Source organism: Salvia miltiorrhiza, chromosome 8 (genome assembly GCF_028751815.1).
Source record: "Salvia miltiorrhiza cultivar Shanhuang (shh) chromosome 8, IMPLAD_Smil_shh, whole genome shotgun sequence".
Classification (NCBI taxonomy): domain Eukaryota; kingdom Viridiplantae; phylum Streptophyta; class Magnoliopsida; order Lamiales; family Lamiaceae; genus Salvia; species Salvia miltiorrhiza.
The window spans coordinates 20946803-20968655 of record NC_080394.1 but is presented as its reverse complement, the minus strand read 5'-3'; the positions used below and the strand labels follow the sequence as shown (position 1 = coordinate 20968655).

General features: G+C 30.0%; 1 long non-coding RNA gene across 1 annotated transcript; it reads right to left on the bottom strand.

Moving 5' to 3' along the window:
- Nucleotides 1–8613: 8613 nt before the first annotated feature.
- LOC131001793 (uncharacterized) lies at nucleotides 8614–10730 on the bottom strand. Its single transcript, XR_009094033.1, has 5 exons — nucleotides 10414–10730; nucleotides 9546–9768; nucleotides 9224–9447; nucleotides 8899–9134; nucleotides 8614–8818 (listed from the first exon to the last, which is right to left on the bottom strand). It is a non-coding gene; the product is annotated as an uncharacterized LOC131001793 (long non-coding RNA).
- Between the last annotated feature and the right edge of the window lie 11123 nt (nucleotides 10731–21853).

The following is a 21853-nucleotide window of genomic DNA, read 5'->3' as shown; positions in this document are numbered from 1 at the left end:
TTAGAGATGAATTGGGTAAAGCTATGGCAGCCGTCTATCGTCCTATTGAATTTATAACTATGGTGCTTCTCGTGAAGCTTCACGCGATGTTGTTGGGTATCAAGTTCTTTCTTGAACAAGATCTCGGGTCGGTGGTACTCTTCACCGATTGACTTCTGGCTATATATTCATGTTCTTCAGGATACGTATAAAGGTCTGAACTCCCTTTGTGATGATCTATGGGAGGCTTTCGAGTATGCACACAAACATGTGATGATCGACTTTTGTCGTGCTCGGAGAGAGGTTAATAGAGTGGCGTGAGTTAGTGCATTCACTTTACATTCTTAGAATAATATAATCTGTAAGTCGACTTTCCCATTCTGGCTTGTAGATATTGTTAGTTCCGATTTGATTTAAATGAAATTTTTGTTTTCCTCTAAAAAGATGAAAATATTAAGTAATTAAGTGATCTATTGATATAATTAAAAACAACGTTTTAACATAAAATAATTTCTCAATTAATTATAATTTGTATTTTAAACAATACCTTTAAAATTATCAATATATAGTGATTCTCCTTAATTGGATAATATTGAGACCAATTAATTGATTTGTACCTCTCTCCTTCAGTCATTGAAATAAATTATTTTTCTGAAAAGTACGACATAAAATGCAATTATGAAAGAATTGAGCAGAATAATGCCAAGAAAGAATACACAAGGTAGATATACTTTATTCATTCCAAAGTAAATCTATTCAGGGTTAATTTCTTGTAAATTATCAAACTTTTATTAAATTTTGATCTTGCATACAAATTTTAAAAAAATAGTATAGTAATTATCGAAATGTTGATTTAGTATGATTTTGCTACCAATCAAGAATATGATCAAATTTACTACTTAAAATTTTGCATATTTTCAAATAGTGGTTGCGACATGTCATCACAGACGTCATTTTATTTCCCCGTCGATTATGCCACATTAATTATTCGGCTAGCTATGTTAGTAGTAGATTTGGCTGAAATCTCGATTGGCAGCAAAATCAGATTAAATCAATAGTTCGATGATTATCACGTTAAAGTTTAAAGTTCTTATACAAAATCAACATTTGATGAAAATTTAACAATTACGAGACTACCTTTTAAAATTTGTATGCACAATCAAAATTTGATAAAAGTTCAATAATTTATAGATAATTAACTGGCCTATTTAACATATATCAACAAAAAATAATTAATCAAGTTTCCCCCAACTCAAAAAAAATAAAATAAAAATTCAATCATAAGATTGACACATACATAAAGGCAAAGGTTCTATTGAGAAACACAAATATATTGAGAAGTGAGAAGCAAACCTGTCCACTAATTTTACTTAATCTAATGGCCACGATTTGGCTGATCTTGTTGGCGTCCATTTTTGAATGAGGGATATGATGGTAATTTAATTATGAATCATATCTATTACATATCTTCTTAGTATCCATTTTCATATTAAAATAATAATCAAATCTATTGTAAATGAAAGATTTGATTTGATTTCACAGTTGATTACAATATTTCACTTCAGACTAATAATACGTCTGGATCCCTACTGATGTTACATGTATCGTACCCAATTCCGTCGAACTTTGCTCATGTTTTTATTGAACTTTCCTCATATCGTTCCCATCATGATTATATATATTGAATTTGGTTATCTATTACTATGGTCGTCGATATTTTCAATACACGTTATATAATTGCATCTTAGTCGTGATACCATCAAGATTAATATGTTCATATTTTAAATATGCATTTTACGTTTAATCGATTATATTTTTTCATCATAATAACCATTTCATATCACTGCTTTTTTTGTTCGTTAAATATATTATAAAAGTTCAACACAATTTTGAGAAGTAACTTGCAGGATCGCCATCTACAAAGTTGTTAGGTCCCGGAAGGTCTAGAATAGGTGTATGAGGAGGGGGGGAAATACACCTATAGGCTATTTTTCAAAACAAACACAACCTTTTGACTATTGAAAGCGTTAAGGAAAACTTTGATTCCAAAGGTTGAAGACTGATATTGAATCTCTCTTCAGTAAAGAGATATCAGTTAAGTGTAAGACTTTAACTGATAAGAGCGAAGCTTCAGACTTAGTTATAAAACAGAGAAGTGTTATGAATCTTATTGACTATCCGAAGATTTATCAGTTAGACTTATAACACTGGCAGCGGAAAACTATTCTTTTTTAAATAGCCTTTGTGATTAATACGTTATCAAGATTTTAGTTTCACTTTGCAGTTAATCAGTTTCAGTTAACAAAGAGTTTGTGCACAGATAAGAAAAGCGATAAACGACAAAGGAATTTTTACGTGGTTCGGAATCGAATTCCTACATCCACGGTCAGTTGATCACACTGACAAACACTTTGGGCTTGTGCTTACGGGTGCACAGCAAACCTTACAACTGAAAATCAGATTTTCAGTACCAATACACTAGATTGGATTTCTCAAACACTCTTAGCTCGCTAAGACACAATAATGTCTTCTTTGCTACAGCTAAGATCTCTTGGAGTTAGAACACTGGTCCGAACTCCTCTCGGCTCAAACTCTCTTTTCGGTCAGTTGAAAGGAGGTTCGAAAACTACAAACTAGATCACAGAGAATAGGCTCTCTGTAATCGGTAACTTAGCATGCATCAATGAATCAGTCATAACTGATTCTTCAATTGAGAAACTCGTTTAGTCAAATATCAGTATTTGACTCTGCCTTTAATCGCGAACAACAGTAGAGTTCTTCAGTTTTCAGTCTTTAGTCCTTCGTTCTTCATTCTTCATTTGTCCGGTCTTCGGTCTTCAGTCTTCAGAACACTAACTAGAAGGTGAACTCCAACACTTGAGTTCGAAAAGGTTCTAGTCTATTACAAGGAAAACTTAAGCATTTTGGTATCATCAAAATAAAGGATTAGGACATTTCATTAAGTTCCCAACAAAAGTAGTTGCAAGATGTTGGGGATATGATGAAACTTTCCTTAATCCTAACGAATCAAAATTATGCATATCTCCTTTTCCATTATAAAACTAAATTCCAGCACGATTTTTAAACAATTAAATGATTTTGTTCATTAATTCTGGTGCATTACATCTGTTGAAATTAAGGGATAAGATTACTTCTCGCTTCTTAATTACTCTCGAAGGGTTTTTTTTTTTTTTTTTTTGTATAGAAGCAAACCCGTGTGTATATATATAGAGAGAGATAATATTAATGGCGCAACATAGAGAATTAGCTAGCATGTCTGTAAATGACGCCTAAAGACCTAATATAAATTAGTATAAATAATGGTTTAGCTTTATCATCACAAACTCACAATGACTAATCAACTGGTAGTTTTATTGATATGGTCAACGTAATTAATTATCTGACCGCAATACCCGCTTTGTTTAGTTAATAAGAGAACGATTTAATAACACTATCTATAAGAAAATGCTAAGGTGCTAATAGTTAAAAAATCCAAAAACTTCTAATAGTGTAAGGTACCGAGATATTAATTTGGGAGAGACATTTACATAATATATAATGTTATTGGACAAAATATGTTCGAAATAAAATATGGTTAAATATTTTAGAAAAAATAATTTATTTTAAAAAATGGTTCAAAATAAAAATAAATATAGTAGTTCTATTGTTTTCTTTGTATTGTAATTATTTAATAATCTTTTTAATTTTTATCATTTTAATTAAAAGTACAAAAACTATAAAAAAAAATCAAAAAATTGTTAAAAAATTACAAAAAGACTACAATATAGAGAAAACAATAAAACTAACTAAATTCTTTTTAAATTTAAACTAAATTTTTAATTAAATCAATTTTTTTAGAGTCTTTTAACTTTTTTGTGTGGACAAATTTTATTTAAATAGCACTATATAGAGGGTACAATTGTAGATTTCTCTTTTAATATTATAATATAAACATGTATATGTATGTATTATATTGCGAGTACATCGCATGCGTGCGGATCTCTAGGAACCAAATGTGTTTTGATAATTTGATGATTTGTGATCATTGACCATGATAGCTTTTCCACTATTTTATGTATCCATTGTCCATGCAAATTATGGCACATCTCATCATATTTACAAGTAATTTTTAATAATGTGTACAAGGAATGACATGACTCGACCGATACTCATATGTTAGATTACTTTCGATCGAACTAATCAAGAATTTTCTAAATAGGGTAAATTGCATGAAAATATTCGACCTTATAGAACGACCTTGCAATCAGTTGCAATGTCAATTCGGAGACATTTTTCTCCAAATCAATGTTGAGGTGAATTTCCGAAAAGTTGAGATAGCTAGGCGGGTCGGCTAATAAAACGGTATCATTTTCATTTGCATAAAAAGACGTGACACCGTTTTAGCAAGAAATAAATCGGTTACAATACATATAAGGATTAGGGATTCGATCAAGCATATCTCACCATCTGTTCTTCCCATCGTTCTCCCATCTCCTTCGACAGAATTCTTCCAAAAATTCATCCAATTTCTAGAAACAATGTCGTTTTGATCCCAATCGAAAACGACATCGTTCAGTCATTGCACACACACCAGGCCACAAATACAATTAATTTTTGCCACATCGAATAAATTCCACACGTAAGCAATAAATCCTAATTCAATTTAGCCGAAAAATGTCTCTGGACAGACATTGCAACCGATTGCAAGGTCGTTATATTTTTTGCTACAATTAAAAAGTTTGTCAAAAAACCAAATTTTGGTATAAGATTGGGTAGTTTCATGCAATTTACCCTTCTAAATACTAGGTTGGAAAATTTGTACGCATGGTTTTTCATCAAATACTACATAGACAAATAATTATGTCATTCCAGTTGTTGATCCTGCTTATTGTTAGGAAAAAAATCATATTTTGATTAGCTAGATACTAAAACTCTCTAATGATGATAGCCAATCAATGTAACTTTGTAGCTCACGATTCAACTGCTAGGTATTATATCGATTATTATGAAAAATTAAATACATTCTAATATCTGGGCTTATGTTATAAAGTTGTTTGACCCATGTGTTTGGTTCAATAAAATTTAACATTAAAAGAAAATAATGTCGAATAAATTGAAGGAAAGGTAAAAGAGAGTTTAAATGGGGGAATACACAACCAACTTCATTTGCTACCATAAGCTAAAACCTTAAAACTAGTAACACATATCAAAACAATGACGTGTGAATAACACCAAATACCATTGGGTGATGATCTTCAGCATTTGTTCTTGTTCACTTAATTATAATTATTTTGCAACAGCATCCAAAATATGAAGATATGACATATAGTTTGTTGAAATGGGCAGATGAGATAAAAGGGACCACTCCACCATATTTTTCCCATCCTATTTATTGGGCGTGGGCTTTACCAATCGACAATACTTCTCCTAATCTCACTATAAAAACAATTCTCCAAAACCATGCCCACATTGTATTATCTGTCTCGAGTAATATATATAGCAAGATGAAGTAGCTAGTCATAATAAATTTTAAATCACGTGAATCGTTTTAGTTTCTTTCGTGTTTATGTCCTGCCGTATTATTGCAGGCGTCGATTATTAATAATAATGTTAGATTATGCATTGAAAGAAGGTGAACCTTGACTCTTCATTTCGATTGAGTAGGAGACTGCAATAATATATTGCAAGGGCTTTGAGGACTTGAAGCCGTCACATTTACTAACAATTAAACAAGTTAATTGGTACTTTTACATTGTATTTATTTTTGTTCAAATTATATTGCATATTAATCTAGTAACATGAGTACTAAATGATATTGTTGGGACAAAAATTTAAGTACACACCATTTAATCATGAAGGGACTATGTCTTAGAGTTGTAATCAACATCTTGAGAAGACGATCATAGTAATATTTGCTCAATATCAAAGTTAATTAGGCATGCATATATGAGAAATTTATAGGGGTGTTTTAGTTTTGAGGCAAATATTAAAATAATAATTTTACTTAACTAAAAGTTAATTGTAATCATCAAAATAATAATATATTAATCATAAATACTATTACCAAACATTTTAAAAGTTATAAAAAATTTAAAAGTTCGAACCCCCAAAAAAATTCCATCTCCTTCCCACCATCCAATCCTCCGCCTCTGCCAATCCAATTCCCCCTTCCTTTTGCTACAGCGAGCTCACATCGCCTCCATCACAATCGTCGTCGACACCAACCGTCCGTAACATCAATTTTTACACTTGTCTCTCTCCGGTGCAATTAATCATGTCATATTATGAAATAGTAGTGGAGAATTATGTAACTATGTCGATGAATAGACCTTCAATGATTTTGAGTGAGTGAGAGAAAATGCGGCGATGGAGGAGCTCAAGCACAGTGTGAGAGAAAAAAATGTATGGCCTATTGGGGGAAGGGGAAAAGGGTGGGGCGGCGGGGGTTGGGTAGTTTGTGAATATTTCTTAAGTTTTTTTTTTCTTTTTTTCTTTTAGCTAGATTTTTCAATTATATTTTCTTTATTACAATTTCATTAAGGGTAAAATAATAAATTTACATAAAAATTATTAGAATTAAAATTATTTTCAATTATATTAACACTTTAGTTTTTTCACTTTTCGACACATGCACATGCACAAACACATACACATACATATATTCAGAGAGAAGAGATTATATAACACTTATGCCTTAGGTAGTATATAGTACTGAATTTTATCATTTGATATTATTTATTCAATGATTGAGATTTCAACCTTTTATAAAAAAAATCTACTAATTTTAATGATAAGAAGGATATAAAAGTATTTATGATGCTTAATGGTAAACACAAAAAGTGCACATGATTAAACATAAAAATGCAAATCTAATCAAAAAAAAAAAAACATATAAACTAGCCTAGAGATATTTCCTAAAAACCAAAGACAAGCCTGGAGATATTTCCTCACCAACTGGTTTGAGAAAGGTATGGTTGAGAGGTTGATCGAAGCTCAAAAGAAAGCAGGAATCACCATGATTCCTTATTCACTGAAGAAGTTCGTAAGTCCTCCTAAGCACAAGAATCATATCAACCGTGAGACCATCAAGAGGGAGGTAGCTGCTGTATGCAAGATTTGGAGAGTTGATGAAAAGAGACACCCAGAAGACTACAACAACATCAAGAGGACAATTTTTGGTCTTTACCAACAAAACCCTTAGCCTTTTCTCCTTCAGTTGCAATCTTTTTCCTTTTGCCTTGGCTCTGTAACTGAAACTTTTCAGGAAATGATATCTTGTCAGTTCCTATGTAATGAAAATTCAATCCTTTTGATCTCAACCTGAAGACAATCTCTCTTTGTCCAGGCTCTGATTATTTGATTATGTCTTTCACTTATGCTTTCTTCCTTGTTCTTTATTTGTTCAGTTTTCTTTCAGTTCACAAGATTTTAGGTTATATTGTTAAGGGGGGAATAGTATTCACCCTGATTAGTATCTTTCTTTTCTGTTTTCAATCGTCGCTTGTCTTGGAACTGATTGTATGTTTTTGCATCATCAAAAAGGGGGAAATTGTTGGAAAATTAATGAAATATCCTTACCCTAGTTTTGATGATACCAAAACTCTTAAAAAAAATTAGTAGTTTAGAACTTTTCGAACTCAAGTGTTAGAGTTCAGTTATCTAGTTAGACTGAAGTTCTGAAGACTGAAGATTAGCGGACTGAAGACTGCTCTACTGAAGATTTCATGTGGAATGACTAAAGTTAATTACTGAAGTCACTACAAGAAAGATGAGTTTTTGCGACATAAAAAATGTGTCGTAAACTTTAGTTTTTATGTCGCAAAAGCTAATTTGCGACATTTTCTGCGTCGCGTCAAATTGTGTCGCAAAAGGTGATGTGGTAAATTTACGACATTATTTTTTGATAATGACGCAAACATGTACGACACTTTGTGCGTCACTTAAATAATTGTCGTATAAAATTTGCGACACATTACGTGTCACTTGTCATAATGACGCGTGTTATTTTGCTTCACATTACACGACATTGATTGAAATGACGCATCCTAATTTGCGACACTAGTTTGTGACACTAAAATAAATGTGACGTACCATTTTTATGACATTCTGTAATTTGTGTCATAATATATACGACACTTTGTGCATCACAAACTGAAACGATGCATCATTATTTGCGACAGTAGTTTGTGACACTAAAATTAATGTGACGTGAAATTTCACGACACTTTTAGCATCATATTTAGTGTGTTGTAGAATATTGCGACGTATAACATCTGTTACAAATTTTTTTACAAGTGTCGCATTATATACAACATTTTTTGCATCACTTTATTACTATGTCATAAATTGTGCATCATTTAAACGACACTAATTGAAATGACATATCCTAGTTTGTGACATTATAATTAATTTGACGTAGTCGTTTGGGACACATTTGACGTCATAGTGAAAATGTCGCATTGTATTACAACATAATATATATATGTTACAAAACCTTGATTTAATGTCGTAAATATAATACACATTTTATATCATTTTGTTATTATGTCACTGACTTTGCATCATTTATACGACACTCAAGTAAGTAATTTCTTAGAATAAAAAATTAAATATCACTCGAATGAAAGAATCATATCAATTAATTAAAATATAAAAATAAATTTTGTGTAAATGTCAAATTGAAAAATAACATATGGTTCAAAAGTCTAACATCAAATAGACAAATATCAAAGTCTAAATTATCTAACTATGCAAGAATGTAAATCCTATAAGCGACAATGAAAATTCAACATCATTCTGACTTCCTCTTGCTTTTCCTTGTTGCACGTTTCCTTTGTTCCTACATAAATTTAACAAAATAAATTATATTTTGTACATATATTAAGTAAATTAATTGAAAAGGTATATCGATAACAATACCTGCGGAGGTGCATCATCTATACGAATATTCATAGGTGACTAGAGCTCCAATGATTCACCAATTTTGGCCACTGATCAGCTTCTACCCTCTGAGGACAGTTAGATAGTATGTAGCTTTTGTCATGTCTATGTGGAGTATAATGTTTTGCTTTCAATCTATTTTTCCAATCCTTCCACAATTTGCCAATCTTTTTCAAACAATTTTTTTTGTAATTATCTGTCAAATTTGTATTCTCCTACAAGAAAAACATAAAGACATGCGTGTAAAGAAAAAATGTTGTATACGTAAATAAAATAAGACTAAATTTTATATTAAACTTGATACCTTCACTTCAGTCCAGACAAGATCCTTTTGTATATTGGGCACCGCTCTCCAGTCTGTATACGAAAGGGGTAATCTATTTCCATCTTTTGCCAGAATTCCCAAGTGAGATGCAAATAAAGCAGCGTTGCTCCCAACTACGTGATTTTCAAGATCTAATTCTAGGATCATCACCTTTCCAGTGCCCTACTCAAATCCCATCTTCGCATGTCCTCTTTTTAGTAATTCTGTTAAGTAATATTGTTATAATATTAATAATATATATATATAATATATATATATAATAACTTGAAATAAAAAATTAAAACTACAACAATAAATGTACCTTGATTATTCGCATCATCTTCACTATTTTGTATATGCTCATCATCACTATCATCAGATGGGGATTCAATTGTATTATTGTTTCCCGAGTTGTTATCAAAAAATGATTCATCCAAGTCAGGATCGATATTTGCATTATTCTGATTTTGAGTTTCCGGAACTACAGTGTCAAGCATGGGTCCAATAGAACGTCGAGGTTTGTTTCCAACGGGTGCCATAGGTGACTACAAATCAATAATAAACACAAATATTATATACCATCTACTATATATACTTCACTGCCTTGTTACAATGCATACATATAGTAAATCAAATTCAATATAAAAAAAGTGAATTAAATAGATATCATTAGTCTATGTAAATAGATACTATCATATAAGAGTTAGAATTCCAAAGTCTGGTTTTACAAAAGTTGTATGTATCGGCAAAAGTTGTATCAATAAATAAAGTAGCTAAAGTATGCCTTCTAAATAAAACCTTTAGTCTTAGATGTTTTCGTGGGTTTTCCATTGTTCAGTAAGGGAAATTAATAACAATATTTGGGATAGAAGAAAGCAATAATCACTGCTATGGTCAATTTGTATTTAGACGAAAGCATATTATTTTCTGCAACTTGATTTCTGTAGTATTTTTATTTTTTAGCAGCACTGTATTATTAATCTCTTTTATAACCGAGATGTCGTCTATCAAAATTTATTTCCTGAGAGGTATTGACACTTAATAATACTTAATAGGCTGCGCTGGTGTTTCTAATATGTGTTATCTTTTCTAATAATATTGCAAGAATATAAAGACTAACAACACACCAAACACATCATCCAACATATTGCACGTAGGAAATCTACAGAATAATTCAAGAACAAATTTACCGTGGCTTTGAGATTTAGAGACAGTGGTCGGGTTCGCTAGCAGGAGGATGAATATGTTGTTGCGCCTACACCGACGAGACCAGCGTTGCCTTTTTCCAGTTATTCACGCTTTCACAGCAGGAGATCAGGAGGCGGCAGCAACGTAGATGTGCAGAGAAAATATGGTGGAAGGTAAAAGAGAAAAAGATACGCATGAAGGAAACCAAGATGCACGTTTTGTAATTAGGTTTTTTAAATTAGGTTTTCTGCGTTTAGTGCTTAATAGTTTAAGAGATATTGGAAAAAAAAAGCGGGATGTATTGAAAAAAAAAAGCGGGATGTCGTCCCTCGCAAATCTGATTAGATATTTTACGTTTTAAAATCTTCATTCGATAACGTTTTTAGAAAATGTTGGAAAAAATACTTACGAAGTTGCTGTGTGGTTCAATGGTTGTTTCCTTTGCCTCTTTAGACTTTTACTTAATTAATACTTAATTACTTAATGAGTTAGGTTCGAGGCTCCTTTCCAACAACTTTTTTGCCTTATATTCTTTAACATTTGGGTTTAAATATTTTTTTTTCAATTATTTGCTATCATATATTTTCTAATTTGACATATTGATTTTTTTATTTTATATTTTTGCATTTTGTTGGTTTAAATATTTATATAATATTTTTTCAATTACTTGCTACTTGCTATCATAATATTCTATACTTTCACACACACACACACATATATATATATATATATTCAATGGAGAAATGTAAATGTTGTTAGAAATGAGAAACAATCTCATCCACTCAATTAACATAATCTAACGGCATATGATCAATCCTTAATCCAGTGTCCAAATTTTGATTAACATGTCAATAATTTTGATGAACGGATATATTTGTTGAAAAGACGTATTTTAAATCTCGCAAAATATTTAATTTCTCTACGGAACCTAACCCGTGTATATATAGATGTACGGTGGATGCATCATCTTGGTGGACGAATGCAAAACCTGGGTTCGATTTCTGAAGGAAGCAAAAATTTTATTTTTTTCTAATGCAGTAAATTTAAAAGCGAATGTATTAATTTGTATAGCAAAATATTTTAATTGAATATATTTAAGTTGAATCTTGAAAAAAAAAATCACAACATTAAAACAAATATTATGAAAAGGGAAAAATAATAAGTTAAAAAAAATAGATTTATTCAAAAAAAAGATGAAAGAGAAGGGGGAATTTTTTTTAGAAATTTAATTAATCTTTAAATAAATATAATTTTTACACTTTAAATTAAATATTTATATAAAATAAATCAAGTTAAAACTCTTATAATGATCTTTAATTTGATATGCATATTATATTTTAATAATAAGATAAAGAAAAAACATTTAGATTACAAGTAAATCTTCAATATTATTATAACTACAAAATTGCCTCTCAGTTTTGAAATTACATTAAATTTGATTTTAAATTGGGAGTTGTCTTTTTAATATAGTATAGATGTGTGTGTGTATGTTTTCGTTTCATGTGTGTGTGTGTGTGTAGGGAGAGGTTCAAGAGAGAATCTTTATATCTTTATATATATAAAAAACAAAGTAAATGTCAATAAATTCAATTTGAAGGGTAATTTTGGAATTGAGAAAAATCTTAATAATTGAAACGTAATTAGTGGTTTAGTTTTTAGTTTCAAACCGTTACACTTGGTACTTCTCCATTTTACTTTTTATTCTCATTCATTATATAAAACTTATTTTCTTTTCTATTTATTTTTTAATTTTATTATGAATATAATACACATAATGCATCTTTAATAAAATATCATAAAAAGATCTTTAATTTGATATATAATATGTAAAAATTAATTTAAAATAAATAAGTTGTTATCATTTAAAGTTTAACCATATTCAAAAAAATAAATATTTTCTACCTTTCGTACAAATGTGTAACATGTTCAAATATCTTTCAAATTATTTTTTAATTAATATTTCTTTTTATAAATTTGATTTATTTTCTTATCTTTATTTTTTTATTTTCTTCTTTTTCTTTCTCTACTTTTTTTCTTTATGAAAAACAGTGGTGCAATTTTATATCATTTCTTAATAAGTTTTAATCTTAATTATGTAATTTTATTTTAATTGTAAGTGACAAGTAATTGAACTTAATTAAGTATGTAAGTGACTATTGTAAACGAATTATAATGTGTGTGTATATATATTGATTTAAATAAGTCTAAGTGTATATTGCATACATTAGAAAATATTTTTAGCTCTTGGATATGAAAATTCATGATAAATTTATAATTTTTCTGAATGAATCATGATCAAGAGTTTGAATAAATTTAATATGTATTCTTATTTTAGCCTTTCCCTATATATATATATATATATATATATGGTGTATATATAGTGGGATTAGTTAGTTTTAATTATTGATGTGGTGCTTACCTTATAATGACTAAGTTGATCTAAAACATGTCAATGTCAATATTGATGTGGTGCTTTCCTAATTCTGATATTTAAATTTTCAATTGTGTATTTTTTTATTTTAATTAAAAAATATCAATAGGAAATTTATTGGCAAAATGATTTTTTTTAAAGACGTGAAATTTGTAAACTTTTAAATTTTTTAATTTTTTTTAAACACATGAAATTTGTAAATTTCCTATCTTCTTTTCCATATTTTTTGCACATTCAATTTTTTTGTTCTTAGCTCTTAGCTCGATTTTCTTCACCTTTTCATAAATTTGTCCTTGAATCTAATATCCAATTTAACATTATGCAAGTTTAAAATTATATTCGCCGCGCATAGCGCGGGAGGTACACTAGTATATATAAAAAGCAAAGTAAATGTAATTTAATTCAATTGCAAGGATATAATTGGAATTTGTGGAAAAAATTCACCCATTACTCTAATTATGTAACCAACTGCCGATTTGTATTATTATTATTTTTTAATAAAAATAAAACTGCCATGTTAAACATACCATATTAACCATGTATTACAACAACAAAAACTAACTGCCGCATGCATGTGATTTTATATACTTATTATTTTATTTTATTTTTGTAGATAAACTGCATTTCTCTTATTTTTAAACTTTTCTTTTAAATTTTTTTCTTAATAAAATGGAAGAGTGAATAATTGATTTTTAAAATAGGATTAATAAATAGCTATTAGTGTATTACTTAAAAAATGAAAGTTGTCAAGAAAAAAATCAAATTATTTTGTTACTTATAGTTTCAATTTATTATATTTTCTCTTCATTGCACAATTTAAGGTTGTTTTCGAAAGAATGATACTAATTATTACTTATATCTAATTATTACTTATATCTCTAAACAAACTCAACAAATATAATATTAACAATATTAATATAATTGATTCTTTTAAAAAAATATTGTTAAATGAATAACTAAATATCTTTTTATCTTTATTTATTATTTTTTTTTCTAAAGATTGGACGCGTTTAAACTTTTTTGTTAACTTTTTTTTTTGTCTCCTTCTGATATTTTGATTATTATATTATGCATTAATATTTATTTTAATGTATAAAATTTATTAATAGAAAAAATAATATTATTATCAAGAGATATCAAATTATATATTTATAGTTTATGTTACACAGGAAATTAAAAAACAACCACATTATAAGGATGTTGTAAACATTTATGTTGTCTATTAGTATTATTTTAAATTCATAAATATTAAAAGGTAAATTTTAATATTATTATATTTTAAATCCATAATCCATGTGTATCGCACATGTGGTATACTATGTAGAAGAATACGTAAATATATTTATTTCTTAAAGAAAAAAAATTCAACTAGAAGGACATAATTGAAAGTTTACAATTAAATGTATAATTAGATGTTTATAATTAAATTATTTAATCCACAAATGACCAACAATTTTATATAATCACACACGTAATACAAATATTTCAACTATCTAATGCTCAAACTAAATTTACAATTATTTCAAATAAAAAAAGGAAAAAGATTCACTCATCCAACTAAAAATTAAGGCACTTTAACATTTTCTTCTTCTTTTTATTTGCATAGACCATTTTATTCTTTGTGTGTAAATGAGTTCTAAATAAAATATGCAATATGTCTATTAAATGAAAGTTCATGAAAAGAGGTCTAATATACGATACACTAATCATTTTTATTAAAATTTGTATCGTCTCTTTTTAGGACTATTTTTATGGACGAAGAAAATATAAAATATATACATAATTTATACGAGTCTAAAATCACAACCACCGCGCATAGTGCGGGAGATACACTAGTTACTAAATAAAATTTACAATCATAATTTAATTCCGATTTCATAATTTACTTACGATCATGTTCAATTACACGGCATTTTTCCCTTTGGGTCTTCACCGATAAGATTTTGATGAGGCTCGGCCCTCTAGTAGATTTTTTTGTGCCTTCCTTGAATTTTCTTAGGTTTCCTTTTTTCTTTTAATAAATCTCAATTTCATCGTCATACGGTCATGTTCAAGCTCAATTAGATCAAATCGAAGTTCAATTTCATCCATTCAATATCAAATTAGCTAATTAAATAGAGAGATTTCAAAATTGATTTCCCAATTAGATCAAGTCAAATTCCAAATTATTTGTTTCAATATCAAATTAGGTATTGATCTGGGATTCCAAAATTTACTTCCCAATTTGATTAAATTAAATTAAATTTCAATTTTATCGAATCGAAATTATTTATGATGTGCAAGTCAATTAAAAACGTGTGTGTGTGTATATATATATATATATATATATATATATAAATTATTTATGTTTTGGATGTTAAATTTTATGATAATCTGAAAACGTTATAATTGAGGTCTTGAAAGTCGAAATTGTATTAAAAAAAAAACCAAAAAAGAATGAGAAAAAAGGTGTTTGGCTGAAGGATCGAACACATAACCTCAAGTAAATGCAACTAAGTTGTACCAATCGCATAACAAAACCAATTTGTTTTTAATTCACTCTAAAAGTTAATTTACCACATAAATTTTTAAAAAATAAAATAACACATATAGTATAAGTTAAACAAATCATTACCTTCAATTTGCCCCAAACCACAGCGCCTCCATCTTTTTGTCTTCTCCTCCGGACCACCCAGCTCAGTGTCGTGCCATCTCCGTTTCGTCGTCGTCCTCCGGCCATCCAGTACAGCATCGCACAATCTCCGCCATCTGCGGACCAACCAGCACAGCTGCGCACAATCGCTGCCATCTGTGCCGCCTCCTCCTCCGGACAACAACATATGTTGGACAAGTGAATCCCCAAAGAATAATGGCAGTATTGGTACAATTAAAAATTACTGGTTCTTTTTTAAAAAAAAATTCGGTAAATTTAGAATTCTTTCTAATAAATAAATTAATAATCAAAATATAGTTATATGTTATTCAGTTTTATTTTGTATATATAATTCTACATTATATATAATTATATAACTGAACAATATATATATATATATATATATATATATATATATATATATATATATAGGGAGAGGTTCAGGAAAGAACCATAAATAAAAAAGAACGGAGAACCATTTTCAGCCATTCGATCATCTAGATCTACGGTGGATGCATCATCTTGTTGGATGAATGCAGATCCTGGGTTCGAATCCTGAAGGGAGCAATTTTTTTTATTTTTTTGAGTGCATTAATTTTAACAGCGAATGCATTAATTTTTACAGTGAATGCATTAGATTTGATGGTTCTCACGTTCTCACAAATAATGTAGTTCTCTCTAGAACCACACCCTATATATATATTCTTTATATTTTGCATAATAAATTTTCTGATAATCTCAAAACGTCATAATTAAACTCTTAAAAGTCCAAATTATATTATTATTAAACGATGCCCAAAATTAAAAGTTCCAAATTGTAAAAAATGAATTAAACGTAACTATAAAAAAAATTAAAAACTGAACGATATTTTAAATATATATAATTTAAATAAAAATAAATGTAAATATAAAATTGAAATTCAATAAAAAAACATGAATTCAAAAATATATAAATTTTCAATTTTGTATTTTCAATCACCAATTAATTGATTTTCATTGATAATTAAAAGAAATTATAAAAGAGAAAGGAGAGATAAAAGATGAGAGAGAAAAAAAATATTTTTTTTTAACTTTAATTGATAATAACTTATTTGCTTTAAATTTATTTTTTATAATATTTATATCAAATTAAAGATCTTTTCGTTATCTTTAATTTAACATCTATGTTGAATATCTTTTTATTAATCAAAGTTGACGATTTTTTTATAAAAGAATTAAAATAAAAAAGAAAAATGAGGAGAGAGAAATTTTGATGGGAAAAAATAGCCGTTATACTGCTTTTTTATATAATATATAGATTCATTACTCATTCATTCTTTGTTAATTTATGACTTAAAATTTTAAAAATGTTTCAAATTCCGTCAATTTGCACCAAACCTTGGGCCCCACAGTAGTAGTAGTAATAATAATAATAATAATAATAATAATAATAATAATAATAATAATAATAATAATAATAATAATAATAATAATAATAATAATAATAATAATAATAATAATAATAATAATAATAATAATAATAAATAATAGTTCTAAAATCACATCACAATTTTGATACACATAAATGAGTGTCACATTTCTGTCATTAAAATACGATATACTTTAGATGACACAAAATTGACCTAAATATATGACACTAATGCAACACTATTCTAAATGTGTGGTATAACTATGACACTTTATGAAGGTGTCGCAAATAAATTGTCGTAATTTTGAGACATAAAAATGAATGTCGCATTTGTGTCACTCAATTGCGACACAATCTTTAGATGACGCACAATTGACGTAAATATACGACATTAATGCGACATAATTGTAAATATGTGGTATAATTAAGACATTTTATTGAGGTGTCACAAATAAAATGACACAATTTTGAGACATAAAAACAAGGGTCGCATTTGTGTCACTAAAATATGACACAATGTTTAGATGACGCACAATTGACGTAAATATACGACACTAAAAGCGTAAGTGTGGTAATTTAGCGTCACATACATGTAGTGTCGCATGTGCATATGTCGCAATAGGTCTGTTTTCCTGTAGTGAGTATTTAATGGACGAAGACATCACTGAAGATTCAGTTATGACTGAATAACCAATGCTGGCCACGTGGAATTAGCGAACTGATACATAAGTCAAGTATCAGCTGACATTCTTCATCGGACTGAACCTTAAGTCAAAAGAAAGCCACCTATACACCAAGTACAGCCATATTTCCTGAGCAGATCATTTCCTTTTTGGTGCTAACTTTTCAGAGGCATCATGCTCTTGCACCTAGAGACGTCGTTCGTCACCATATCAGGAACCTCAAAGATTGAAGCCTCAGCCAAAATTCAAATCTATCTCACAACGATCGAATTCTTGAAGACCATCTTGCCAACGGATCTATTCAAGACTTTACCTATAAATAGAGCTCGAGGAACATCTTCAATCTTCACCGATTCAAACACTCAAGTTGAACCTCTGCCAAATTGCAACTCAGCCTTCTTCACTGCCTTCAAAGTTTGAATCGAAGAAGAGAATACTTAAAGTCCAAATCAGTTCACTAATTACATATATTCTCTTATATCCTTAGGCAATATACTGTAAAATCCCTAGCCTAAGTCCCCGATTGCCCATTTTCAACTGAGCGAAAAGAGAGTTTGAGAGAGAGAGTTCGAGACAGTGGTCTGAACTCAAGAGTTCTTAGCCAAGTGTAGTCCTTGCAACTGCGAGCTGAGAAGGAGACGAGAAGTCCAATCCAGAGTATTGGCACTGAAACCTTATTTCAGTTGAAGGTTTGTTGTGCACCCGTAAGCACAAGCCCATAGTGATTGTCAGTGTGTTCAACTGATCGTGGACGTAGGAACTTGTTCCGAACCACGTAAAAATCCCTTGTTGTTTATCACTTTCAGTATTTATCTTCCTTATTTGCGTACAATCCTCTTACTTAACTGAAATTGATAAATTGCTCAGAGAAACTTAAAATCTGACAAGGTGCTAATCACAAAGGCTATTTCTTAAGTTTATTTTCCGCTGCTGGTGTTATTAGTCTAACTGATAAATCCTTGAATAATCAATAAGATTCATAACACTTATTTGATTTCAAAATACTAGACTGAAGTCTTACGTGGATTATCAGTTAAAGCTTCGTGCCTAACTGGAATCAAAATACTGAAGTAATTTCAGTATCAGTCTACAACACCTTTTAACTGAAAACTTCTTTGACTGTTGACTTCTGTCTAAATCCTTCAGTATCAGTCAATACTATATTCAATTATTCAAAAAGATTTTCAAAAAATAGCCTACTGGTGTATTCTCCCCTCCCCCCATACACCAGTTCAGTGACCCTCAGGGACCCAACACTATTAATTATTAATATTAGGTACTATACTACCTAATAAGATATGAGTGCTATGTGAATCCAAACCTATGTATCACTATAAAAAAATGTTCGAGTAGTGACTTGATTTTTACAAATAGTGACACTTGTAAATCTCACTTAATAAAACTATGATATATTGTACTTGGGTAGTTATTATGTGTGTCACAAAAATAAAGACATTAAATTTAGTAACATTTGAAGGTGTAACTAGTTTTGTGAAATGTAAAAGTGTAGTTATTTTTATGACATATGAAAGTGTAGCTATTTTTTTATGATAATATATTTATAATTAATTATTTGAAAATTTTAATTTTATTATTAATTAAAGTAATATAGTAATATTTGTGTGTATATATATGTGTGTGAGATAGAGAAATAGAAGACAAAAATATATTATGATACGTATTAAAGATATTTTGTGATAATTAACTTTAGATATCACAAAATTTATGCATTACTACGATTTGATTCCGCCTATTAAAACATGTCTTATTACGATGTCTTAATATGAGTTCATGTATGTACAAATTGAGTACTTGCAGAAGAGGGTAACCAATCAATTAAAATAATTCATGTTCTTATATATATATATATATATATATATATATATAGGGGAAGACTAAAATAAGAACGCTTCTTAAAATATAAATTAGGAACCATTTTCAGCCCTTAGATCATCAAGATCTACGGTTGATTCATCACCTTGTTAGATAAATTCATGGTCCTGAGTTCGAATCCCAAAGGTAGCAAAAAATTATTTTTCGCAATTCATACCTTTGTACAGTTTATTCATGCGTGTTATACATAAAATTCATGCATTTTTGTTGGTTCGCAATTCTTAAAATAAGAGTGGTTTATTGAATAACCGCCCCTATATATATATATATATGGCATTCTTTGTGAATAAATCTTTGGCAATCTTATCACAATTCTTCATTGTCACGTATAAAATAACATTTGGCAATAAGAGATTGAGCTACACCACAACAACTAATGCATTGGAACAAAGGTTGGTAAGTAATTGAAAAATTGGTTGCTCTCTCTCTCTCTCCCTGAGCATGTGATTTGAGTTGTGCATAAATTAAACGTGTAGATTGTTGAGAGCACAGAGCTCAAGAGCACATGAATTTGAATTTTTCGAACTACAAGCTTATGATGTTCAAATGGTGATTACTATAGAATTAAATGGTGATTGCTAAGCAGGAAGAACTTGACACTGGCGTTCGAAATGGTGATTACTATAGAATTAAATAGTTGAATATCAATAGGATAAACATCGGAAGGATAGCCCACTCGGCCACGACATCAACTGCAACTATCAAAGTAGAGGCGTAATTTATTATGTTACTACCAGTTGGACCTTGTGCAACACACACTCCAAACGTGTGAAATTCATTAGATTATTAAATTGAATAAAATTCCCATCAACATATAACATTACAAATCCATTTACAAATCAATTAAACGATCGTTACCAAATGCGTCCATATATGTAAACTTGGCGCCAACTAAATCTTTATCTAGAAGATTGACTAGTAATTTTAGCTTTGTGTTAAAAATTCCCGATAGATGTAGCTACGACGACCCAACATACATGAATCTTGCAGAAGGTCTAAACACTGCCACCTTTCTCACACCATACATTGTAGTTAGTAAAAATTGGATAAGGAATATTACACAAAATTTTATACATGCAATAACATAAAAATAGTCGTAAAGTTAACCACACTACTACAAAAGTTTACATACATAACAGTGCATAGATAACGGTTTTTAGGAATAGATAACGGTTTATGTATGAGCGCACTTTTAGGAATAGATAACGGTTTTGCGAAAATCCGTTATCTATGTAGTGTTGTCTAAATGCATAGATAACGGTTTGAACAAATGCGTTATGTTTTTGCGTTATCTATTAGTTACATACATAACGGTACTACAAAACCGTTATGCCGACCGTTATCTATGAACATCTTTTTATAACGGTTATTTTAACCGTTATATATGAGCGCCTCAAAACTGTTATGTATTATTTTTATATTTATTTTAAAATTTAATAATATTATAAAAAATTAAAACCCTAGCCTCCCCCACCAAATTTCCCCAAATCAGACCTGCCTCTTTCTCTCTTCACCATCGTCGTGCCAGCCACCGCCGTCGCGACTCGCCGCCACGACCAGCGCCGCCTGGCACTCGTTGTGCCCCTTATCTCGCCGTCCTCTGTCTGTTTACCTGTAGCAGTACCTGCGGAGATATCTCTCCATCTCAAACCCGCGTCGCCTGCCACCAGCCATGTCGACTCGCCGCCACGTCTCGCGTCTCTGCCACACCGGCCGTCTGTTCACCGCCCCTTTAACCCTAGGCGCCACGATTTAATTTGAATCCAAGGTCAGTACATATGACACACACATCTTCGCTTACGCATCTTTTTTCCCTGACTCCGCCATTGTTTCCTCTGAATCGGTTCCCGACCTCAGGGTTAGGGTTCCGCCGAGCAGGATTTTGAAGAAGGCGTCGGACGGCGCGGTCGGTTACGGCAGGTATCTGCCGGAGAACAGCGGGTGGAATTGCTTTAGCAAGGTTTTTGAACATCTCATAATCATTATCTTTGATTGATTATTGCTGGTCTCTGAGCTAAAATAAGTCACGGAATTAATGGTCTCTAATCTAATATTTTTTAATGCAAAAGCTTGATTTATTTGAAAATAGGGGATTATAATGATAAGGTAATTTCGAAATCTGCATTTGATTCATATAGAGATTCTTGGGAATTCTTATTTACAAAGGTAATGTGCAGGAAAAGCCTAGTTCAATTGTTTGTAAGTATTGTTTTTCCTGCTAATGTTAACTACATTTCTTCTCTTATCCTACATATGGTAGTCATTATGTTGCTGAATCTAGAAGTATATACAGTATTAGTTTTGTTAAATAGCGGTCATACCAATATCAATCTGTTAAATTCATCCCTCTTGATCCCAAGCTTGCTAATTCGGATGGAGATGAGAAAGTTAGAGG